Source organism: Denticeps clupeoides, chromosome 18, assembly GCF_900700375.1.
Source record: "Denticeps clupeoides chromosome 18, fDenClu1.1, whole genome shotgun sequence".
Taxonomy (NCBI): domain Eukaryota; kingdom Metazoa; phylum Chordata; class Actinopteri; order Clupeiformes; family Denticipitidae; genus Denticeps; species Denticeps clupeoides.
The window spans coordinates 6764606-6790504 of record NC_041724.1 but is presented as its reverse complement, the minus strand read 5'-3'; the positions used below and the strand labels follow the sequence as shown (position 1 = coordinate 6790504).

At 43.2% G+C, this 25899-nt stretch overlaps 1 protein-coding gene across 3 annotated transcripts in view; it reads left to right on the top strand.

The window, feature by feature from the left end:
- Positions 1-5067: 5067 nt before the first annotated feature.
- Positions 5068-25899, top strand: part of lingo2 (leucine rich repeat and Ig domain containing 2) — a 203725-nt gene continuing 182893 nt past the window's right edge. For all 3 annotated transcript variants that reach the window (XM_028960923.1, XM_028960919.1, XM_028960920.1), the window contains exons 1-2: positions 5068-5670; positions 9781-9844. The gene's annotated coding sequence lies outside the window, so the exon portion shown is untranslated. The remainder of the gene's footprint in view (positions 5671-9780; positions 9845-25899) is intronic.

The window sequence follows — 25899 nt, the reverse complement described above, 5'->3', positions numbered from 1 at the left end:
TACTAAAACCTGATCCTCAAACTGGCAGCCTAAATTTACCACACACACATATGATATAATTTATACATTATTAAAGTTCTATACATTATTAAAATTCTATAAATTATATCATATATGTGTGTGTATCATATGTTATGTTTATTGCTCAAACAATTTTTTTGCTCAGTTATTTAACTGACTCAATATAACATTTTTTATCTGTTTAAATTGGGCAGTAAACTTAACCATCTGGCAATACTGGAGAGCTTGGAGCCAGCCACACACTGGTACATCTCATGGGTGGCTCATTATCTTACACCCAAACCAGTCATTCTGAGCAGGGCTGTGTTAACTAATCTTTTAAGGTTTTTTAGCTCATTTTTGCATATAGTGACTCAAAATAAACCAAAAGGGAAGATGTAATGCTGGAGTTAGATGTAAGCCTTGAACTAATGAATGAACAGCTGACTTACCTTGCAGTTGACTTACCTTGGACTAACTCCAACATTTATTTCCATTCACTAACCATCCAGTTTCTCAGTCAGCTTGAAAGAAATGTCCCCCAGTGTGTTGAAGGTGTTGAGCAGTGTTCAGAAATGTACGGGACGAAAATGCATTATATCCACTCTTCGGTCATGCCCTCCGCCCGTCTGCCCCATGCTCACTTGTCTCCTTACTCAGCTCCAAATATCCAACCACCACCTGCACCTGTCAGCCCTGATCGGTCCCCTGTAGGTGTTGAAATTAATCGTATAATCGATGCATCGCGATGCTGACGTGGACGATATTGCATCGATGCAGTGCAGAGCATAATCGATTATCATAATGATGTTGCTTGGTGATTTTCTGTTGGTGAATCTCATTAAAAAGTAGTGCAGGTAGTGACTGTGGCGGCCTGTTCTACAGAATACAGTGCCGTTCCGTGTTGGAGTTTTATGCTGCGTGGCGTGGCGACCATGATGTATTTTTTGCGGGCGACCAATAGAATCCAAGCGGGAGAGTCTTCTTTCCGCCACTTCGAAACAGACACACGAAGTGGGAATGGAGGAAAAGCTGATCTTTCTCTGAGTGTTCAGAGATCTACAACACAACAATATCATCTTACCGGGATTTACAAAAACACGCATATTTTTCGTGTAGTGAGCATTCAGTTGAATTAAAAAAAAATTAATTCCGTAATGAATACTATTTGGAACTAAGGTGTCAGAATAATTTGGACCAAATATTGCTGCTTTTATGTAATACAAAATGAAATAATACAAGGACCACAGGGACAAGGACCACAGAGCTTGGACCAGTCTGCTCAGTTCCTCTGCTTGGTGGAGATGTTGATCTGCATCAGGACCTGGGCAGACGTTTAACTCCGCCCACACCATAGTACCGTGTGCATTTAAAGGAGAACTACCAGTATATACAACGGTTACAAGGTGAGTGCGGACGAAACAAGTTTTTCTGCTCTGGAGCAAATCAGAGCGTTCACACAGGTGTACGAGCCCTTAACATCATGTGACCATGTAGAAAATGTCTGGGATGCATCACGATGCATCAATATCGAGGCACTGATAATCATAATCGAATCGAATCTTGAGACCAGTGAAGGTTCACACCTCTGCCCTGCACCACTACATGAATATGAGGACTCTCCTGAGATCACTGATATTATTCTGGACTCTGTGGAAATGTCTCTTGACACATATTTTATTTGCCTTGTTATGTTTGATTTTAGAGGCATCAAACCTGATTTGTGTTTTGTTTTAACACTTGCGTCTCCATTTACTATGTCCCCTGTCATGAAAGTTAAGGAATATTTGGTGGCAGTCATAATCATACTGAATGCATTGAGGGAAGTATTAATAACCTTTTTTATGATGCTTTGATGCTTGAACTTGTACATAAATTAGTGCTATCTTGCTCAATCTTCTGCTTTACGTTGCGTCTTTGGCTCACTGTCCGTTGAGTTTTGCAAGCAAAACAAAAGAAAGGTCCTCCAGTGTGTAAAATGTAGTTATAGATTAAGCATAATTTAAAATTGATACAGGTTCAAATTTGACATGTTATTATAAAAATTAATCACAAAAAGGTAACTTTTGCTAACAAATATTGGCAATATGAGCATGCTACATTTTTGGCAATATGAGCATGCTGCATATCCGAGAACATTTCAATTAGTCATTCCTAATTTTTTTTTTCTCATCAATAGCCGTATTTAGTGCTGAATGCCTGTGTTGTGATCGGGGTAATCCTCAGAGGATACAAAATGATGAAGTGTTCTCAGGCGTAATACCCATATTGCTTTCAGTAGATACCAGAGATGACTGGTCCTCTCCCATCCTGCTGATTGGTTTGGACGGCTGCAAGGTTGCTGGAAAACGAGAGCACCTGGAAAATGAGATTCATTCTGGCCCGTGCCGGTCTGCGTGCCAGGGGGCTTAGCCAGGCTTATCTGCAAGCTGCACCGCATAAGGTGTGGACCAGTGTGGCGCAAGCACTGCTCTCTTCGCTCACGACTCATGTTGTCAATGCCATACCTTTAACTTGGACTCCAATACCAAATTATCAGCAGCAGAATTCAATTATGCTCACTCTTGTTTTTAGCAGCAATCCGAACGGTGCCTACTCGAATCGATGCCTTAATTTGTGATGTTGTAAACCTCAGGACATAATGGTCATTTATGGTCTTTGTGTCATTTTTTTATTGGTCTAGCATTAACACTGTTATCTGTCTGATATCATAGGACAACATTTTGAGGGAATCTTCTTGCATTGAGCCTGCAGAATAGCTCAATACGAATGGATCTTTCAATAAATTGCTATCTTAATTGAATTCATATTAATCATTTTATTTTGCAACTTTTTACAGTTTAATGTCTTATCAGTTTAAACCTTCTGTAAAGTTTCATGCTTTTGAATTTTTAATCAGCATTTAGTTCAGCTTCTTACATTTAATGTATAATGTATTCTTCACAATGCGAGACAAGGACATTTTGATTTAAAGATAAAAGTTTTCTCTTTTTCATGATAAACAATTAATTGCAAACAAGAGGAAGAACTCTGTTAAATTGTATTGATTTTCACTGAAATTGAATTATGATCCTTTCATGATAATGAAACATCGCAATAATGTCACAGTTCTGTAGAATTCACAATGCATTAATGATGCTAAAATAACTAAAAGTGACATGCAAGACCCAAAGATAACTAAAACTTTTTTCAGTGGTGATATTATTTGTCTTTTACACCACATGAGCAAGATTGCATACACAATATGACATTGCATATCATCACAGTGAAAATTATTATATATCTCTATATATGCTCTATATCACACATATTTGCTCCAGAGAGTCCTGGGTGACTTTTACTGAATCAAGAAATGCCTAGTTGTTGCCACTGGATGTAACAAAGTAACAATTCTCATTATGGCTGGGTTCAGTTTTTTGCTGCCCCCTTCTGTGGTGATGGCAGCCTTGCTATGGAATTTGGAGGAGGCCATTTGCCATCCACTGCAAAAAGAACCAGCATCCCAGTCATATCCTTGAACACATACCTTCCCACTTACTGAGCACCTAAAGGTGATGACAACCTTCGAAATGCTGAACTGGACCTACCTGTGGCCCACTGGTGGCCCAATCAGCTTCATCACAGACATACCCTACTCATAAGATAACATGGTTAATCCAAGGAGTGTTTTTTTCCCATGCTCACAATGTTGCAGGTTGTGGAGATGCTGATGGATAACATTTTTCATTTCATCAGCCATTCGAGAGAAAATCTTATCCGACCTAAGATCACAAGTCACGTGACGTGCTTTTACAAGCTAGGCGCTCAATTCAGTCTAAATTCTGGCAGACAGAGTGCCCCTTTCAGGACCCGGGACAGTTCCTTTGTGCTGTAAGACTGGGGCAGCTTTTGCCACAAGATGAGCATGTTTCGAATTCCACTGAGATTTTTCCGTTCCAACACATCCTACGTTTCCAGCCATTGATGTTCCAGTGTTATCCGATGGTAACTGAGACCCCTGCTGCGGGCTAGTGGTATCATCCACTCAGTCTTTGTCTCAAGTTATGTTTCTGTGCAGCTCATCCATAGTAATGCTTTATTCTAAACCAAAACCTCACTTTGTCTCACACTTGCCTGTTTCATCGCATTGCTTCTAACCAGAAAACTCAGTTGAAACATGAAATCTGCGACACTGATGAACCTACAACTGAGTATCTAAAATCGTGCCTGTTGATTCTGTGTATATATGTGAGGAAGTGGCGCTCAACACTACTGAATGCGACTGTGTGTTTACCAGCACGCCCACATGGCAGCAAACAGTTATGCATCTGCACCACTAGAGTGTCAGGTCCTCGGACCCCAGTGGGCTCGGTCACCAACTGTAATGCGTCCTCGATCAGCCATCGGCAGAGCTTCACACTCAGACCAAAAGTGGGACGGGGTCCAGCGCACACGAGGCTCCTCCCGCAAATGTATGTGATGGCTCATTTTCATATCGTTTTCTCACGTACGCGCATATGTGTGCTGGGTGATAATGGGACCGCTGGCGGTCCTGTTTATGTCGGCACTTATAAGACGCCACGGCTGCCAACCCATTTGCATTGTCCTCGCTCGGGTGGGGCGGGCAGATCCGCAGCTTCTATTTCCATCCTCGTCTTCAATCTACCCTGACACTTTGCCCGCTTCACCAGCGGAGTTGCCCCTGGAATGCAGGGGTTTCCTCACAGGGACGTTCAGGGGTTTACACAGGAGATGCAGACACACCCACCACTGAAGGTAAAGGTCCCACCCAGCCTTTTTTTTTTGTCTTCTGCGTATTTGTCACATTGTTATTTGTGTCCCCAAGGTACCTAAAAGGCATGGGGGGGGGGGGGGGGGGGGGGGGGGGGGGGGGGGGGGGGGGGGATCATTATCTCCGCCACGCCAGTGAATACCAGTGCAGAAATTCTCCGAATCTGGAGCGGAGAGACAGGGAGAGAGGGAAAGGGGAGGCAGGGAGGGATGGAGAGAGAGTGGGAGGAACTACACGAGGGAGGGGTAAGGACCGGAGTGCGGATGTGAGACACGGGGAGAGAGAGAGAGAGAGAGAGATAGCGGCTCAGTCCACTGACTTACTGTATCTGATGTGTGACTCCCTGAGCTGAAGCAGGGAGGAAGATTCATTCTAAGGAGCACTGGGCAAAAGAAAGAGGGGAAAAAATTCCCAGGGAGGAGGAGGAGGATACTTGCACGATGCGCGCAGGATGTGATTGCCTCGCACGCCCCAAAGTTTTTGGCCGTGGGAGAGCGCTCCGACCACGGACGGCGTGTGGCGCGCGCGGCTGGATTCTTCGAGGTGGGAAGGCGCCGTCTCTGAGCAGCCAGTAGCGGAGAGGGCCGCCTCACTTCCTCGCTGCCGGCGCGGGGGGAAGGACCTCACCGCATCCTCTCCTCTCAACCGGCTGGAATACGGAGACATCAAGGGGATACGTTTCCAGGAGAGCGGGGGTCGTTAACAGCATCTCGCGGCGGTGAAGGACGTTCTAACCTTGCTCAGAGTAAAAGCGGAGGGAGGGAGAGTTGGATGAAAAGAAAAAGAAGAATAATACTAAAAGATCGAGGCTCTCTTTCCTCCTGCAAAGCTCCGGCATCAGTGATTGGGCAGAACGGTCCAAATCGCACAGACTATAGGATAAGAAATGGCATTTCAAGGTAAGGATGGGATGTCCTGCCCTGTGTCGGTTGGTTGTGATGGAGTTGGGCAGGGCTCATGCACCACCTCAGATCAGAGGTGTTTTTTTTTTTGTTTTTTTTTTTTTAATCTTCGTCCTCAGATGAAAAGTTTTTCATTTGACGCTCTCCACATTGCGGAGACGGGGATCTTATGTATTTATTTCTCATGCGTTTGAATAGTTATCTTCCGATTAGTGTACGATTCGGCAAGGTGTGGAGAATGAGTTAGACAGAAGGTTTTTTTTTTTCTGTGTGCATGTCTGTGCCTGTGTGTGTGTGTGTGTGTGTGTGTGTTACAGCAAGCTGTAACTAGAAAGAGTTAACCCCACAGCAGCCATTTCTCTCCGTGCTGAAGAAGACCCGCCGCTCTCATATGAATAGACAGTCGACTGATTGTTCTCATTTCGAGCACCGGTGCCGTACACAGTCGCCATAATTACTTTTGCCTCCAGTTCCCCACCCGCCTTCCCCGCTGCACCCCACTTCCGTAGCTCTGCAGCTGCTGGCAGCAGTCGCAGCAGAGATGAAGAGGGTTTTTTTTTTAATATTTTTTATTTTTAATCAGAACACTTTTCAGGGGCTGCTGCGTGATTGGCGAGGGAGTCCGCAGCCTCGGCTCAATAGTGGACAAGTACTCCCTTTTGTACGGCAGGGCTGAAATATTTATGAGCGCATGCACATCCTGTCTCTGCTGAAATATTGAAATTAATTGAATAATAAATAAGGGCCTCTGTCAAAAGGATCGGCCCTGCCGTTCACACCACATGCCGATGGTGCCGACCACCAGGTGACTTTGCCTGCAGATTGGAACATAATGAAAGTCCTCATCCAGCAAGACGGAGGCAGCCTGATAAACGGTCCTACGTAACGATCATGACCGTTTTATCCTTTCGTCTGGTTTGTCAGCGCATGGTTCTCGGCATGGCATTTTTAAACGGGGGTCTGTGCGTGGGGCGGTTAGCCCCTCTCTGGCCAGATCCACGGCCTCTGGAATAGACAGGTTCTGTCTGCGGGGGGGGGGGGGGGGGGGGGGGGGGGGTGGCTGTGTGTTCTGGGCTTTTGATGTTTTATTGAGTGTTTGCCGTAGCTGGGCTGATGAATCATCTCAGGCGCTGGCTACAAATAGTGAATAGAGGAGACCAAGGTCAGATATTCCTCCACTAGACATTGTGTGAAGTGGGTCTCCGGATTCACCGGGGAACTTGGCACTGAGGTTGTTGACCGTTATTTCATTATTTTTTATTAAAACGGACAAATCGTCGTTGGTTTTTCCAGTCCTGGGTACACTGCCGCCACCATACGATTCAAGCAAGTGACTTGTATGTATTTTTGTACCAAATTCACAACAATAATTTGCAGTCGGAGCATCAGCCGCCTACTCCTCGGCATCATACATAATTTACTGAAACCCACTTTGATCTACATCAAAGAGCTGTAATTTAACAAAAAAATAAACGTTTCAGAGATATGCGCTGAGACAATGCGTGTAAGTACCTTTTCTGAGATAAAAAAAAAAAACAGCCTTTAATTGATTAAATGGAGGAAGGGGGTTCGTCCTCCCCTGCCTTCGTCTATTATGATGCTCCCTTTATGAAACGTTTTACTTTATTTGTTGGGCATATGACATTCCTTGGGGGGTGCAGTTATGAATTCGCATACCTGTGACACAAGCTATGTGCTCCGCAGTCGCAGCAGCATGCTGTAGCTCAGGCTACAGAACTGGCCAGGAGCATCTGCAATTAAAATGAGCAGATGTGGACAGGAAAAGGGAGATTAAAATGCTCAGTACACAGGAGCCGGCTGCTCAGGACGTAACCGGAAAGAGGCAGGTGTGTTTGCATGTACAACAATACGGAGAGACAAAAGGCAGCGATTCCCTGGGGGAAGAACCTGACCTGAGGCCAGTTGCTAGGTGTGCATTTCACCTTTAGTTTTTTTTTTTTTTTTCTGTCCCATCTGTTTAATCTGTGAGGAGAAATCAGTATTAGCTCTAAATGCATGTGATTTTAACCGTGTAATTGCGCACTCCACTGACATTATGAAAATAGTAATTGTGCACCTCTCACCTCACAGAACATGTAGCAGCCCAGCAATGTAAATTATAAAATATGTCACCACCTGCATAAGAATGTGTGAAAGATGGCGTGTTCAGGGTACGCAGAGGCTTGTCAACTCTTAAAACACAGTAATAAAAGGAACAACTCGTACTGAGCCTGGCGTTTAGAGCCTGATGGGTTATACTTACCAGACGCAGAATGTCCAGAAGTAACACATGTTTACGCTGTTTTATTACGTGATCCATAACACAACTGATCTTGGCATTTTTGGCTCAGTCACACGTGTATGATTCATATGCAGTTTCTCAATGGGCAAGAATATGTATGAATCATGTAATAAAATATTGTTGCACAAGTTCCATGCAGTGCAACAGAGTACCTTTACAAATTCACAGACTACGATTAAGTAATCTTTATGTTTTCTTTATGCTGCTTGACGTGAACAAGACTACATTAAATTCTTAAAAATCCCATATAGCACATTACAGCATCTGCCTCTGTACTGTAATTAAACAGTTACCATAACTGTTACTTGAGGCTTACACTGGGCGCCGGCTTGTAACTGTTTATGCTGCGCAGTGAACATGTACCCAGCAGAAAGCCTTCTGCCTGACTCCTCTCAAAGCAAAAACTGCAATGAATTAACGTCACACCCAACGTCACTCCTTCCCTTGAGTGTATTAGCTCGTTCAATTGCCTCTCCTCGCTAGTAACCCAAATAAACATCCTTGCCCATAAGCCTGAGCTAGAATTATAGTGAGCAGTTAAGTGTCTGTCCGCCACCAGTTGTCTGTGAGGTCGCAATGACAGCACGGAACAGCATACGTTTGTGCCATTCTCTAGATGTGTCACGGCACAGGAAATGCTCGCATTCTCGATGCAAGCTGTAGTAAAATTAGACCAACTCTGCTTATGTATATAAGAGAGTCTGTGTCAAGGCGTAGCTCAGAACAGGTTGTGGGGTCTGTGATTCTGCCTTTATGGAGAAAGTTGCATAGATTCCATATACAGGTGCGTTCTGCTAACATTACTGCCTGTTATATTCACCTCTTTTTATTACTGAGATATAAAATACAACATTTAGGTGGACAGGGCTCATGAACTCAGTATTCCAGTAGGGTGACTGTCCTACATGACCCAGTAGCTCCTCCTGGAGTGTGACAAGGCTGGTGGCCCAATGTTCACAACGGATCGACCTGGCTCGCTGGCCAGACCCATTGACCTACTTTGATCTCCTTTGTCCTCACGTTGTGATTTATTTTCTTCTCTCTCCCATCATTGGTGTGCACAATGTAGAAGAGGTCACTACAGCTTTTCACTGTCTTACAGCAATAGATGGCGCAATGCAAATGATTTCCTTCTAGAAATCAGTAAGAATAAAAATGTTACTGTCCAATAAATTATGCAGTTTAATTTCAGCCATTTAAAAGGGACATTCTTCTCAGAGGCTTCATTATAGTTATAAAACTTTTTTTTTTTTTTTTTTTTAGTGGTGCCTGATGAATGGGAGACATAATCAAGAAAGCGTATCCAGATGAATGTGGCTCTCAGTTGTACTGCAGCATATTTACCTGTAGTGCACACAATATCATTTGAGACGTGTGTCAACGTTAGACAGGGGTCATCAGTTACTTGCTTTTCAGATACAGGGATATTAATAACACCACCACCCTTACACTATCACTTCTGCTTCCGAGGTGTCATCCATGATGTCCAGAAGGCTTCTCGGCAGACTGTAATTGTTACTTGTGTTTTTCCCCTAGCGAGTATTCGAGGATCCTAGAAGTCTCTGACAGCAAATAGGCAGAGAGCCAAGATCTTTTTTATTGATCAGGGAAACAAAAACATCACGGTTCAATTTTTGATAAGACATTTTTCTTTTAGAATGCGAGCAGAATAAAAAAAAAAATCCTGAAAATAAAAAAAAATACCAATAGTTTTATGTAAATTTGCCCAGCTCTGTCATTACACAGAATATAGCATTTTCTCAGATGGGCGTGTTAACCTATTCTCTTCTTCTTCCTTGGCCTAGGTTGGTGACCGTGGCTGCTCAGTTGAGGACGTTATATACTATGGAAGTACTTCCATCGTACACGGTAAACCTTTAGTTCCTCTCTGTGTTTATTTTGGTGTCCCCAGCAATCGTTGTGTCATTCCTGATACCACAGTTGATTCATTTGCATCCTCTTGTTTTCTGCTGGTACTTTAGCTTTTGGTCACTTGCAAACATCCAGCTTAATGTAGAGACAATTCCCTTCATACCATTGAAGTGCACTTTACATTGCAATATAACGTATTACTTTTCAGCCTCTTACAACACTATTGACAAGTGAAAGACTATTTTTAGCGTATTGATCATATTTGACATTTTAAACACTGGACACAGTGCATGAGAATATGTACCTTATTTGAAATTTTACTATGTCGGTGTGTTCTTTCTCACCTTACATGCATTGATTTTTGCCATGAAACAATAACCTTCAGAACACTTATGGTCACGTTCATTGTTCCTAGAAGATTTTTCTTATTTTGCCTTGCTACAGGGGCAGGCCTTTGATTTATACTTTTTCCATGTCTGATTTGATTAGCATATAATGAGCGAATGGCTACTGATATTTTGTTCACTGGTTGGCAAGTACAATTTACCTGTTGTTCAATAAATACCCTGGCAGCCTTTATGCTGACTTTGTGTTGAACCAAACTGCATATATAGCTAGGAGCAGGTAACACAGGTCCTGCTGCATCAATCAATATGACTTTAATGATTTTGATGAAAAGAAATCCAGATGTCCTCCATCAGGGTCAAAATATATTGTTGGCTACCATTGCCTACAGAATCGGATTGGTGGTGCATGCAGAAGTGTGGAAACCCTAAAGAGGAATAAAGAAGCATGATGTACCTGATCTATTGCATATCACTCCCTCTCTCTTGCTTTGTTTTTTGCTTTATATTGATGGTACTGCTTGTGTGACACAGACTTTGATAAATTGCAGCATGCTGATACAACATTTCCATTTCCACGTTTCCTCACATGAGGCTAACGTCAAGGGAAATGTGTGAAACTCATTGGCGTGTCTGCTGTGGATAAGTGCAAAGTTAGACGTGCACTTGAACTCACCAGAGTCTGGCACCGTGGCTGCAGAGTCTTGATAAATCTCCCCCTACACGTACTATCACCACACAGTCAAACTCACTGGCAGGATGTCGATGTTGAAATCAACCTTTCCTCAAGTGGAACAGAAATGCATCACACGGCTGAAAAGATATATATCATTTATTTATTTTCGTTCCTGAAGAAAAGCTAGTCATCTCTGTTCACTTAAGTGAACTTAAAAAGTAAGTGCTCTTAAAAAGAACACATGTGAAGGGATTTATAAACTTAAGACTTTGCTAAAATATCGAACACTTTCTCCTGCATTCAGATACTAATAAAGTGCCAATAAAATACTTTTCTGTTCCTTTTCAAAAGGAAAAAAGTAATGTCCAGAAGGTCAGATGATAATAGCTTATAATAAGAAGCACCAGGAATTAGCTACATAATACCATTGGGCAATTTGATATCTCTATAAATTTACACTCATATTCTCGGTTTTATAAATCTTTTTTAACTATGAAACAATAAGACCCATGAAGGACAAAAGTCAAATTAATAAAGCATTTATCAAATGCACGGCACTTGTTTTAAACAATTAATGTTCATGCAATTACTCAATACGAACAGTACTGAACAAATTACATGGTGAAATTACATTTTCTTTTGTTTTTTTCATTGAAATGAGTGGTTATTTGATTTAAGATGAGTACACACAGTCAGTGTTTAATATTAAAAATGTCCTTACATTTCCATGTGCTCCAAGGTTCTCGGGTCGACGTGTTGGGGGAAACTACATGTTTTTTTCCCTGCAGGTCTTAGCAGTTACTATATGAAAGGAAAGATCTGGCCAGAGCTTCAGAATATATTTATAGCAAGTCCATTAAGGAAAGGGAAAAAAATCAATGCACTCTCTTCTCCCACAACATTCTTTCCTTCTCTCTTTTCTCGTTATCTTTTGTCTCTCTCTCACACGTTGACCTTTGTCTGAATATCTCCATGTTCCGCTGACGGCATTGTCAGGACCAGGAAACAATTACTCTGCGATCACATTGTTACAGCACATCAGGGTGAAGCCTTGTTGGTGCTGCCCACTTACGGACTGTTGCCCAGCTTCCCTCTATCCACAAAAATCTCATTTGGACCCTGGCCCCATCTGCCATCTTGCGTTTCCTGTTTATTGAATCCCCGAGGTCCGTATTTAACAGACGGACGATGCGGCGCACATTCGTTTGGGGCTTAAGCAGTTAGCGCTCGGCGTTGTAGCGTTTCTGTCGGGGGCCGGGCCAGTAAGTGGTTGTGTTTGTTTTACGCGCTCATATGTCACACATCTGCAGCGTGCAGACGGCCAGCTGGAAGGCAGAGCTGGGTGAGCCGTAGCCCGACGGAGAGATGGTTGCCTGGCCCTCTTCGCGCTTGTGAAATAATTAAAAATCATGATTACGCCCCACCACATCTGCGGCCTTTAACAAACCAATTTCGGAGAAGCCTCTCTGGCTCTGAAGGAATTTAGGAATTTGTATTGTTGCCTGTAAAGTTTTCAGAAAACCTGCTCATGGGCAGCCATGACGGTGCGGGATTCGGCAACCTTCTGATCACATGTATCCAACAACAGGCTATCCGGCCCAGTTCAGGTCGAAAAAGCCAGTTCGGCCTGCAAATCCCGGACGTTCTGTGTTTTCTGTATGTGGAGCGCCACCCACTCAGGAGGTCTGCAGGCTGATATAGCACCTGGCCGTTCTGGCAGGGCTATAAAGGGATTTTCGAGAGCACGATTCGCTGAGGGGGACAGGAACCACTAGTGACGGTGATATAATCTCCTGAATTTCTCTTTCCTGTGCATGAGAATCTCACACGTAAAAAGAAAAAACATCTTATTATGTAAAGGCGTTGGCGTCTGGTGTGGGTGTGGGTCAGAGCCGGTCCTGTCGGGGGGAAAAGTGTGCTGGGCCAGCAGAAGGACAATAGATCAGAGACGATGTGTGCTGACAGTGACCCTCATACCCGTGCCACTTCTGGAGTGTGACCTCTCTGAACGATGGGCCTGCTCCTGCCAACACGAGCACAGTCAACTTCGTATTATCTCGCTGACCCGAGTGCATATGTGTGTGTGAGTGTGTGAACGTGCTGTATTGCAAGCCAGCAGTTGTCATGTCTCCTTGAGAACCAAATGGAGAAGACATTGTTCCAAGTGTTTTAAGAGCGAGGCGGGTGAACGTGAACCTCTGCTTTTCTTTCTGCCCATGGAAAGATTCTCTCTGGTCATGTAAGCAGGTGTGGTTTCTTTATTATCAAGTCCCAAATAGCAGCCATTCCTTGTCGAAAAATTTCCCTTTTCAAGGTGAAGAAGATGAAGATGGAGAAAAGAACGCTTCGAATTGTGCAATAAAGGGTGAACGTGAGATCTTAAATTTTTCTTCATAGTAGACAGGGTGATACTGCCATATTCAGAGCATGCGCGGCGGGTGTTTTTATTGTACCTGATTCACCCGGTCACTAGAGAAGTTACATGCAAATCGTCTTTTAATTCTTTTACATCTTTCAGTGAATCATTCAAAGGCCGGAATTCTGTGTAAAGGAAACAGACTATTAAGAAAAAGATTAACAAATAGATTTAGAGGCAATTTCCCCAAATTCAATTAGATTAGCAGGAAATGGGTGCAGGACACCAAGTATCTGATGAAAAAACTTCCAATCCCCACTTTTTTGATGACGCTATTGTGCTTCTGTTATCTACACATAATAATATGCTCACCGTGGCTTTTTTTTTTTTTACGCAAATGGTATACACTAGCTTTGCTTAAATGGATTTTAGCTTAAATTTATCGAGTGAATGTAATTCACTGTGTGTGGAGCAGCCTGAATCCCGTATCGCCTAAAAACCCCAAGCTGAGTTTTCGGCTTGCCTGTTGATTTAATTAAATATGAAAAAGCTATGGCCCCAATTACCCGCTCCCAGACGAGCACCTTGGGGGCAGGGTGTGTGCGTTCTTTTGTCTTTTCGTATCTGATACCAGTGGCTCATCCATTTTGTGTTCGTGCCCCCTTCAGCCGCTCCACGGTCCCCTGCGTTCCTCCTTCCCTTTCATTTCAGCGCTCAGCTCCTTATTGACCGATGTGCAGAAATGCTGTGTCTGTTCTCTGAAGGTGTGGGACCCGTCCATACCACTTCAGCTATTTGTTTTCCTTTAAGGCTGCAATGGCTGGCAGAATCTGGGCCACTTTTGACACGTCTTGCTTAGCAGCGCGGTATAGGGAATCGAACAAGCAAATTGGGTGATATATTCCCATGAAGGTCTCACAAAATAGATATGACCATAGATGTGTACAGAACAATGTTAATGTGCAAATTTGACTCATTTAAATTCTAGTTAATCATTATACAGTTATGTAACAACCACGTGGCAGATATAAGAACATTTTAGTATTTTCCACACCTAAAAATAACCTCGATCCCGCTGCAGTTTACTTTAACCGGGATGCCACTCCCAAGGGTCTTCACCATCCTTCCAAAATTCATCCGGACACAATCTTCCCTCCTCGGGTCAAATTACTTCTGTCAATGGCCCTCTTGGGTATCTCGCATCAGGCGGCCTTTCCCGTTGGCTTCCTTGTTCCATACTTTGTCAGAATTAGACAACAGTCATGGAATTCTGGTGATGTTTAAGCACGGGAATTAAATACTGCATCGTTGTTCCAATAAAAGCGACTGGATTTGAATCCATGTTGCTTCATGTAATTAAGACTGAGTTTGCCGAATGTCATATTTACGTTCATGCTAATGTAGAAGAAGATGGAGGAGGAATGAGGGAAGAAAGATGAAACCTTTCATGAGACCTCACAGGCTTACAGTAGGACCGCATTTTAATTCTGTTGCAGAAGGGAAATGTTTTATGGGTGCATCTTTGGAAAAAGGTGTGGTTCTGGTTTTGGCCACCTGGTTTGATCCACGGTGCAGCTTTGATGTCAGAGGCTGTTACCTCCATGTGATTAACGCTGCTGTGATCGGAGGGGGTGCATTAGCTTATTGGATTGGATGCACACGAGATGCTAATGCCCCGATTGTCTCCGATGCTGGGAACAAAGCCACTGCATCTAAACGATGACCTTTACCTCTGGGCGTACAAGCTGAGCTGCCATTGTCAACATGTGTAATTCCTACCCTTGCATGCCAACGCATTGTGAATTATAAATCAGCGAGCGAGCATTACTGTGAAATCCCCAGACCCATGGGCATTGCTGCTGATGAAAGAACGGGGAGGGGGTGCAGCCGCTTCCAGGGGGCGATTTTCGGTCCGTCAGTCGGTCCACTGCTGTCACGCTGGCCGTCGTCCAGACGGGCATCGGAGGGGAAGCATCTTATCGAATTCAACAGAAGGCCAGCAGTCGTGTTCCAGTGAGCGTGATGAGAACGTATGTGGAATGGCGATGCAGGTTGGGAGGACGCTAGATGAAACTGCTGTGTTATTTGTTCTGAAATTCATAGTGGATTCCTGTCTGATGAACTTTATCGGTGTATTTAAATTGTCAGTTTAACCAATCAGCACTTAGGACTAGATCAATATGGCCAACAGTAAAATATGTTTGTTCTGTTGCACAGTTCACTGAAGAACCTCATTTTCCCTGGATGCATCTTGGAGTTAAGGACTTTGATCAGCCCTTCATGGTCCATAACCTCACAGTATATATCGGGCTCTAAAAGACTACAGCGCTCAGAACCTTCTTGAACGCTGCCCTTGGTGCTCCAGCGACACACAGAAAATGGAAACACACTCTTATAACGCCGTTCTCTGAGAGCCGAGAGGCGACCTGCAATGTAAGGTGACCATCACTTCAGCCAAGCCTGGTTAAGCACCATCTTATAAAACCCCGAAGTCACAGAGTGACCAGGAGAGAGGCTGATTAGAGGAGGGACAGATAGAGGGGTAGTGACAGGGGACGGCAGTTGGGTGGCTCGGTTATTCACCAAGAGTCTAGGGTGGCGAGGGCTGTGTGAATAAAAAGAGGATGGTTCATTCTTCAGAGGGTTTAGTGACAAAGCTACAGCTTTGAGGACAGTGGGATTCCTTGTTTTAACAGCACAGATACAAACCATTCAAAGTCAAACGTTCATGTCGGTTGTCAGTAAACTCACCACTATTCCCCACAAAGGGCAGGAGTCAGCAGGACCCTGAAAGGACCCACAAAGAAACTGACAGCAAAACGTGAGAGAAAAGTGAAAAAAGACCAAACAAGAGTCTAATGATGATGGAGCACCAGGATCCAAATATAAGAAACACTTCAGGAGCTCTGCTCCTTCAGCTGCAGGCGGCGAACCACAAGCAAGTGATCTTATTACATGTTTCAGACCAAATAGAAAGCCTTTCCTGAAAATATGTCAGAAAATGTAACATCCTCTTGCATTTGCAGTCTACACATAACTAGGGCTGCACGATTAAGGGTTAAAAGTCATACTGTGATTACTGAGATCGATATTGTGATATGCAATTTTGATATGATAAATGGCACTTGCTTGTCTAGCAATAACAAGTGGGAGGTTTTATGTGCTAATACAGTTGTTCACTGTCGTCCGACTCCATATCCATTCCCACCTAGGCTGTCGTTGTGATGTCTGCCTTTAAGAGATCAGCGCTGTTGGACGGGACGGGTGTGGCTTTGAATGGCAATCAAAATGGAGTAAGAACTGAGGTGTGGCATTTGGATAAAACCCTATTAAAATAATTAAACCCCCTCCAATAATAAACACACTGTGTGTATTTGGCTCACCAGCTGCAAAGTATATAAGTTGTATATATGGGGTTTTCTGTACTGCAGTCTTCGGCTCTGGAGCAGCAAGTCTCCCCTGCTTTAGAGCTGCAAGAGTTCGGCCCGAGCCCGAGAGTATCGCACCCGACCTGTACAGCTTTTAAAAAGTCCGGATTTCTATGCACGTGCTACAAGTGATCGACTAAGAGCGAAAGGAAATGTGCTTGAAAATGGGTGGGTTTAATACCTTAAAACGCATTACCTAATGACTGTGGCCAAGATTTGTTCATCATGTTAGCATTTCATTAAAAGAAATCACATTTTAATAACACTAATTTACAACATTACCAATCGGCAAAACATTACTAATCGGCAAAACAAATTTACAAGCAGCAAATCATATGTAAAGCATAGGTACTATAGACCAGAAGTTCATGTATGCAGACACAAGTTCAACCAAATCTGGCCAAGATTTAAAGCTCGACTCTGCATTTCCCGACTCCAGTCCGGCACATGGAAATAAGAATTAACAAACTGAAGTGAGACTAACCAGCCAGTGTCAGTTTATTCAGTTGGTAAACTTTGAGAAACTAAAATGTAAGATTTTGTTACTTCATAATATATTTATTTATATAATGTACTCATAATATAAATTGCATAATTTTGCATTCATGTAATAACAAGCACTTACATCTAATTGCGATTAGATTTATTGTGCAGCCTTACACATAACACGCAATACCAAATGGTGCCATATATTTTGCACTTGTTGTGTTAGTCAGAGTGTACAAATTGATATATGATTTATGACTCATGATACAGCATTTTTTTGTTTGGTTTAATTTTACTGTGTTATAAACAATCTGATAAATTGTACAGTGTATATACAGTTTATTCAACTCTCTTTAAACTAAATTACACTCTATTTAATTCATTCAAGGCTGTTGTCCCCTCCCACATGTCAGCTCCCCACCACACATGTCTGAAGAGAGTCATCCAACTTTTGGCTGGAAGCTGCAGAGTGCACATTTGCCAGTGATGCTACTGCTGAACATTCACCATCTGGGGCTGAGGCAGTCGATGAAGACATCCCCGCATATCTAATGAGAGTGTGTTCTGCATTTTTAGTGAGGTTTGGTTGAGTACAGTGGCATCTCACATTCTCCACTCCTCGCCATGGCTTATCAACCACATCCCCCCCTTTAACGAACCACCCTATACACTTTGCAGCATGCTCGTGCATTTTGCTGTGCGCTAAGTGCCCTTGTGGCTTCGGGAAAGCAAGCGCTTAGCATTATCTCAGCAATTACCGCTCACAGCGAGATGAAAGGATGCTGGCCAATTGCTTCCTCCATCACTCACTGTCTCTGTCTGACAGAACGCACCCATGCCACGTCTGGCCAGGGGTCTTTCCAGAGTCACTCCAGACTTTTTTACATTCATTTCTATGACTTTCCACTTTGAGGGAAGCGCCTCTGAAAGCTTTGGAACTTTAAGGGAAGGTGCATGAATAATGTATTCCCATGGCGTTTCCGCCCACGGATCAATGGCGTCTCAAAACCATCTACAAAGGCCCACTGGCTCAAGGCCATGTTTGATGACTTCCTCTGTTGAGCACCCGCTTTTGTGCCGTCCCGCAGAGACTCTGCTCAATCCAACTGTTTGTAAGCTATTGTTGAAAGAACAAGTTGCACATATTCATCGGTTGGTGGAGGAAGCAACTATATGAAGAAACATGAGAATCAGACAAGAGAGTCCAAAGAGAAAAAATACTAAACAGCTCTCTCTGGTTATCATAAGAAATGAGACTTTTATGTGAATAATGTGAGATTTCAGTCATGGCTTAATGTCCATCATCTGTTCCACAGAGCCCACGGGCTGACATGTTTGATGCTCTTTCTCTGTGGAGAGAAACACGCAGTTCTTTCGGTTTCTTTGGACTTCGAACCTGTGAAATCAAAATTGTAGTAGAGGGTACGCCGTTTGGCAGAGAAGAACTGCATGTGAAGAACTGTGGAGTCCTTCTCCCTTGTTCTCCCCTTCGTCGTTGCTTCTTCTGTTCCAAACCCAGATGGTCAGGGCAGGCGCCCAAGACTCTCTCAGGAAGAGAAATGCAGATTTTTTTCCTTCGGACTGCCAGGCAAATTCTGGCACAGCGAGACAGAGATTCTGATTGGCACCGTCCCACACCACCGCTGCGCTACGACTGATGGGCGTGGGCTGAAGGGCGAGAGGCAAATGCTAAATTTAGATCAAAGGTCTTAAGTTACTTGAGGTACAAAGCGCAATGAGAGATCAGCTACTATTCAAATAGAAAAAAAATGTTTTTCTGACATTATAATACCTTTTTTCAAGTAAAATATATCACATGCAAATGCGACTTCTTTTAAAAAACTGATTAAAATATACAAATTTAGGCAATCAGGATTAATTCAATTCAGAACAATAATTTTCATTCACTCAATATTGAAAAGCGTCAGTCAGTGAACAGGTGTGTCGCACTGACTTTAGCAATGCAAATCTTTTCCAGTCCAAACACAACTGAATGTGCATGCTCTTTAAGCTTTAAGCCACTGTATGGGCACGTGCTTAAAGATTTCAGCTTTAAGCTGCTTTACATGCATGCGCTTTAAGCACAGGGTATATATTAATGTGCTGCTCGGCCTTTAATGGTAAATACCGCAGATCGCTGCCGATAATTCACATTCTGCAGGCACTACTACAGGTTACTTTATGAAACCTTGCGATGATTAAACGTGAAGGCCAAGCTGAGCTATAAGATGTTAATTTGGCTTTAATGTTATTAATTCACACCATGGGTTAGATCTATGTGTGACAACTAGGCCAAGGGCTTACCTATTTCCCTGTGTTAACAAAGTGCATGTGACAAGCTGTGTCATCTGAAATATATATGTTCTTGCATACATTTCACTGTCAACAATGGAACAAAGTTGTGTGGCTTTGCAGCCTGGGTTAGAAAAATGGTTAAAATGGCCTACGTTTTAATAAATGAGTGGCTGAGGGCGCACACAGTGTCTCTCTTCACTCAACGCTTCGGGCTGCAGTACCGGAACCCGGAGCACTGATGCAGGTACACTGAAATAGGCAAGACGTCAAATGCGGGGAATCGAGGGCGTGTGGCCTGCAATCGGAGCTCTGGGAACTGTTCTCAGGTCTTCACGGGATCCAGCGTGACAGTTTACTGTTAAAGGTCTGGATACAGCTCTGAAATACAGCAGCTAAATTTTTTACGTGGCAGAATCCTGTCCTATGAAACAATCAAGTAGAAAGAAGGCACCACGGAAGAGTGGATTGGATAATAGTATAAAAAATCACAGGGTTGCCGGTTCAAGCCTCAGGTTGGGCTTACAGCTGCTGTGCCCTTGAGCGAGACGCTTAACCTAAATTGCTTCAGTAGATACCTGCTGGTCAGTGTGAAGGAGTCTCTGCTACGTGCAGATTGTAATGCATAACCTCATTGTTTCAATTATACAAAGCAAGTATAACCAGACCTGCCCGCAGGGCTTTCCTTATCCTACTTGAGTAGTCCAGTCTAGTTGTGCCAAATACATAAAATTGCATAAAAAGGCAGCATAATACCATGCCATCCTGCACATCCTGCAGCCAAGTAGTCCAGTGCTGTGGTTCTGAACAAGTGTACTGAAAATTGGCACAAGCCACTGATCATATAAGGAAACAAAATGAGTGGCAATTATTAGACATCATGTTATTTTTCTTCTAAATATCATTATTAATGATTAGGGAAACTTTTGATTTTCATCAGTGCTTTTAAAACCCCTGTGATTCAGAATACAGCCTGATTTCATTTGTGGATTCTTTTTTTTGTGAAAATATTGATAATGCATAATATTGGTTATCCAAAATGTTTAATAACGGATGGTCGAGGTCACAAAGTGTAATGAGTCCTGACAAAATTGTCACTGAAACCATGCAGAGATGGGCAGCCGTCCTCACACTTTTATCGTCTATAAAGCCTTTAGAAGGACAAGAGGTGAGAAATCTGTGTTTTCAGGTGTTAGCACCCTGTCTGGGCATCAGGGGCCCATGACCTTGAGTGCAAAGCAGCAGTGTGGATATTAAATTAGAAGTGGGTCACTTCTTGTGCCTGAGCGAGACGACGAAGATGTCGGCTGGAGGAGGTGAGGCACTCCTGGTGAGCTTCAGCAGAGCAGACGCTCTGCTACATGTTTTTTTTTTGTATTGTAACGATTGGTCTCTGTCTTCATTAAAGGCTGTAAATGTTAAACTCCCCCACCCCCTCTCCTCCATCTGAGTGTGTGATGAAGCGTGTTATGTTTTTGAGATGCAAATTTGCCGTGGTTCAATAGTGGGATTCACTATCGATTTGTGTGAGTGGACTCTCATTGCCTTCCTACACTTATTGCCAATGGGTGCAGTCCGCAGCTAATGTTCTTTGAATACTGGGGAGAAATAAAAATGAAGTGACCAGTAATGCTATAAAAAAAAGAATGGATTTGTGTACATTAGTAACATTTCTAACAATGATTCAAGAACAAATGTCAATAACTGCATTAATCGTAATTGATGTCTACGTTACAAGTAGTATTGGTAGTTAAGTGAAGTGATTGTCACATGTGATATACAGCAGCACAGCACACAGTGCACACAGTGAAATTTGTCCTCTGCATTTAACCCATCACCCTGAGTGAGCAGTGGGCAGCCATGAGGGGCGCCCGGGGAGCAGTGTGTGGGGACGGTGCTTTGCTCAGTGGCACCTCAGTGGTACCTTGTCAGATCGGGATTCGAACCGGCAACCTTCTGATAACGGGGCCGCTTCCTGGTGAGTCCTTCAGTTTAAACCCTGTTTAAACCACAATTAATTAAAGTTTTAGTTATTGGTCTACACCCAAACTTCTTTATATATATATATATATATATTTGTGGGTATATGGCATTTTATAGTACGATTGATTATCATTTTTTACATGGCCACATGTAAATTAAAAATATTATGCACTATCATTTGCATGACAACACAGCAGCTACACATCGCTACCTGCTTAAAAGCGAGGGTAACCTTGCTTCACAGATACAGCGGCTGCTGAAAGTGGTTGTTCTCCGGCACTTTATCGGCAGCTAAGGCAAACGCATAAGACGACAGCCGGGGCGTCGTCCACAATCCCATTGCTTATCTCTCCCCCTCTCCCTCTCTCTACAGATAAGGGTCCCATTTACCTCCTCTCTTTCTCAAGGGTATTTATCCTATGCATGAAACTTTGGCAGAACAAAGGCCTGTGTAAGAAGAGACCGGAAAAGCATTTTATATCGCTCTCACCCGCACTGCCCTGCTGCGCTTTTAATATTCACACAGTACCAGGAAGCGCTGGTGAGCTGGGTGAGCAGTCTGCTTCTGTCTAGTTTTACGGGGGTAGCGGAGGACAGCATGTAGATTCTTTATAGGCTGGGTTGCAAAGCCAGGGCTCCTGCTGGGAGTGGTGAGGGCTATGTGTATCTCTGGTCTGCATCTGGCTATTGTTCCCAGACCTTTCCCGACAAAAAACGGCACATAAACCAGCCCACAGAGCCCGCACGTTGTCAAGCAGGTTCGGAAAGCCTGGGTTTTAAAGGTTTAAAAAGAGTGTGGAATAAAGAGTTTTTTCAAGAAGTTCCTCATGCATGCACTCATAAATAAGCATTGTAGGGTCTGTAACAGACATGCTCCTCTAGCTCTGGGGTCTCTTTAAAGCATGCAGCAGCTCCAGTGTCGGCGCCAACACATGGGCACCCCATCTGTCACCGAATGAAAAATAGAGACGCGGCTCAAAGACAACAGAGCTGGCTTCACGCGGTCTTTTGACAGCGCGGGTCACTTTGTGGACTGTGGCGACGCAGAGTGGGCAGCTGCTCAGCCCGGCCCTGCAGCCAACTGTTTGGAACAGGTTTTTGCCCAGACCGTTGGCCATTCAACAAATCTGGTCAGCACATGGAGTCATTACCACGAGAATTATGAAGCCTGCCAGCCTGGAGGTTTCCCCCCCATCTAAAGCACAACAGCGGTGGCGATCTAATGCCAATCCCGCTGATCTCAAAATACAGTAATCATAGTAATCATTCTCTATTTATTGTAATCCAGCCTTAAATTATTTTCTAGGCCAAACAGAAGAGATTCTCCTCATGAAGGTTTAAAAAAAAAAATTGTAAATCATCATGCACCCCCAGTCTCATGCATTATATTGTCATTCCATACAGAGAGTGTGCAGTGGTTCCGAATAATCCAGAGTGGATTTCTCAAAAGGACACGACTTCTCACCTCCTGGAAATGCTGTTTTAGTGGCACCTGGTAGAGCATGCAGTGGGCAGACATTCCACTGTGGACAATGCATTGCCTCTTTTTGCCCTCCACTAAGCAGCTTTTAATTCAACAGATATATCTTGTGTCAGAGTTCGTTGTATGTCCTTTTAGTTTTTCCATTGGTGGTTAAGGAAGCGGCCCCGTAATCAGAAGGTTGCCGGTTCGAATCCTGAGCCACCAAGGTGCCACTGAGGTGCCACTGAGCAAAGCACCGTCCCCACACACTGCTCCCCGGGCGCTTGTCATGGCTGCCCACTGCTCACTCAGGGTGATGGTTTAAATGCAGAGGACAAATTTCACTGTGTGCACCGTGTGCTGTGCTGCTGTGTATCACATGTGACAATCACTTCACTTTATTTGAATGACCCCGCTAATCTTCTTCATTCGTGGTTCTTTGATTTGTTCCACCTTCAGCCCATCCAGGGAAAAGTTCAGGTCGTCAGGCATTTCTGAAAGGGTCTTCAGACAAAATCTATTCACATAAAGTGTCGCTGTTTACTTGGAACAATGCAAGTGGCTTTATGAGCCTAGATTACACAATAGGAAACGGTATGCACAGTGATTAGTACCAGTAGAGTGCTTATTGGCATTGTCATTATGCTGCATTTTCAAGATTGTCTTTGCATGCAAAACAAATACAGCCGAAATGAGCTTCATATTTAACATATCAGCTTCCCAACTCGCCTCTAAATGGCAACGCCTTTGAGGCTTTAAATACCAAACTGTTATGTGCTATTACTGAATGTTTTTTTTTTGCTTTCATCAGTACGTTTAAATTCCATTTATCCATCCAATATTTTCCGGTTCGGTGCCCTTGAAACAACAAGGGTTCAACAGAGACGCAATAATAGTAGCAGCATTTGTATAGGTCAGCTGACAGGTAGCTAGTCATTTGACCAATATGCTGCAGCCAGCCCCAAATATTTACAGCGTACGTGGTAGCCGTGAAAATAACTCCGCTGTTAGAGGATTACTGTTTCACAACATTATCCCTTTGCATTGTTGTGCTCAGTACCTTTATTCATCCAACGCACTTAACTGATGCAATACTGAATGCAAAATAGGGATATTTACGTTTAGCATGCCTAATGCAAACCCACAAACCAACTGCAAGCTATAATTCACTGAATATGACTGCCTCTTAAGTGCCTCTGCTCACATTGCACTGATGCTGACTGCAGGAATCCAAAAACATTTTTTTCCATCGTTGCCTGAGGCATTTGGAAATCACAATAATATTTTGTGCCTTTCAATTTGCTTTCTTGACAAAAGTACTCTTGTTGAAATTAGGGAATAAACTGCTTGGTGAAAGTGGGCATGTTCAGAAGAAGACCAAACAACATCAGATGTGCAGCAGGGCAACAGCAAGGAACATTTACATTTTACATTTACAGCATTTATCAGACGCCCTTATCCTGAGTGACTTAAAATCAGTAGTTACAGGGACAGTCCCCCCCTGGAGCAACTTAGGGTTAAGTGTCTTGCTCTGGGACACATTAGTAGTAAGTGGAGTTTGAACCTGGTTCTTCTGGTTCATAGGCGAGTGTGTTACCCACCAGGCTTCTACCACCTACAGTATAGTCATGTGTCTATAGTAATTTGTTATATTTATAACAATATATGTTAAACTCTATGTCTACAACTATAGTTATAGTCATGTGTATAGTTCGGATGAACAAATGTCTACATGCAATTGCAGAATACTGTATGACCACAGGTGTCCAGGGTAACACACCTCATGGGGACCTAGTTGTCTGTGATTTTCACCCAGGGGGCTGAACACATGTCCTTTTGACAATTCTAACCTTTATGGTAGAGTGGTTTAAAATGGGCAGGTACCAATGTATGTGCCAGCAAGGATCTACAATCTATGCCACTTAAATTAAAATTTCCTTTATATGCTGATGTACTCAAGTATTAGAAAAAATTATATATACATTATATAATGTATAATACGTCAATTAGAAGTCTGAGTATTCACAACACCAGTTAGCACTATGCAGAATGCAGTATAACACACACACACACACACACACACACACACACACACACACACACACACAAATATATATAGTATGTAGGGACATTTTAATGAATGAGGTAAAGTTTAATAGGCACCTGAGTCACAAAAATGATTTGCTGTATAGAAAGCAGCATTATCCTTTTGCATACTGTGAATGTAATTTGTGTTCGCCGTCGGTGGAGAGCTAATTCTATTGTCAAGTGTCATTCACATTGTTAAAGCTCATTCAAGTCTCCTGGAGGGACAGTGAGTTTTATAGCAAAAAAAAAGCAAAAAAAAATATCATTTGATCACATGCATGGTGTCCTCCCACGGAGACTGCACCTCGATGCATTCATGACATATTTCTGCATCCATCAAATGGTAATTTGTTGTGAAGTGAGCAAGTGACTAAGATTTCATACACATCTCTGAATGTCACCGCCACCGTAATTATCTCATCAGTGACAAATAACAAGTGCTAATTCTTTCACACACTTGTACTTTTAGCAATTTGCAAGTTGAGGAGTATGTTGCCTGGGATTACGGGCGAGGTGATTCATCTTGTGCATCACCGGGGCTCGTAGGGAGGAGCTGGCCTACATTTGCTTTCAGTTGTACGCAACCCGCAATTCTCCTCGTGCCTGTCTTTTCAGGCTGAGCCTTCCATGAAAATGTAAACACATCACATTTCATAATATACTAACTGTCAGTGCACATGCTATGTCCACATAGGCAGCATAATGGCCATTAAAGGGAACTTAAACAGAAGACCTTACTTTGATATCTTGTTTCGTTACTTTGCCCGTGGCCTCACTGTATTTACTGTTATGACCTCTAATTGCACTTACGCTTCATAGGTCTGGAACAATTATGAAGAATCATAAGGCTGAAAGGCACATACTGATTTCCTATTGGTGTTGTCAGGAGAAAAAAAAGGGGCAAGGATAATGTACAGTGCACATCATTTTCACAGCT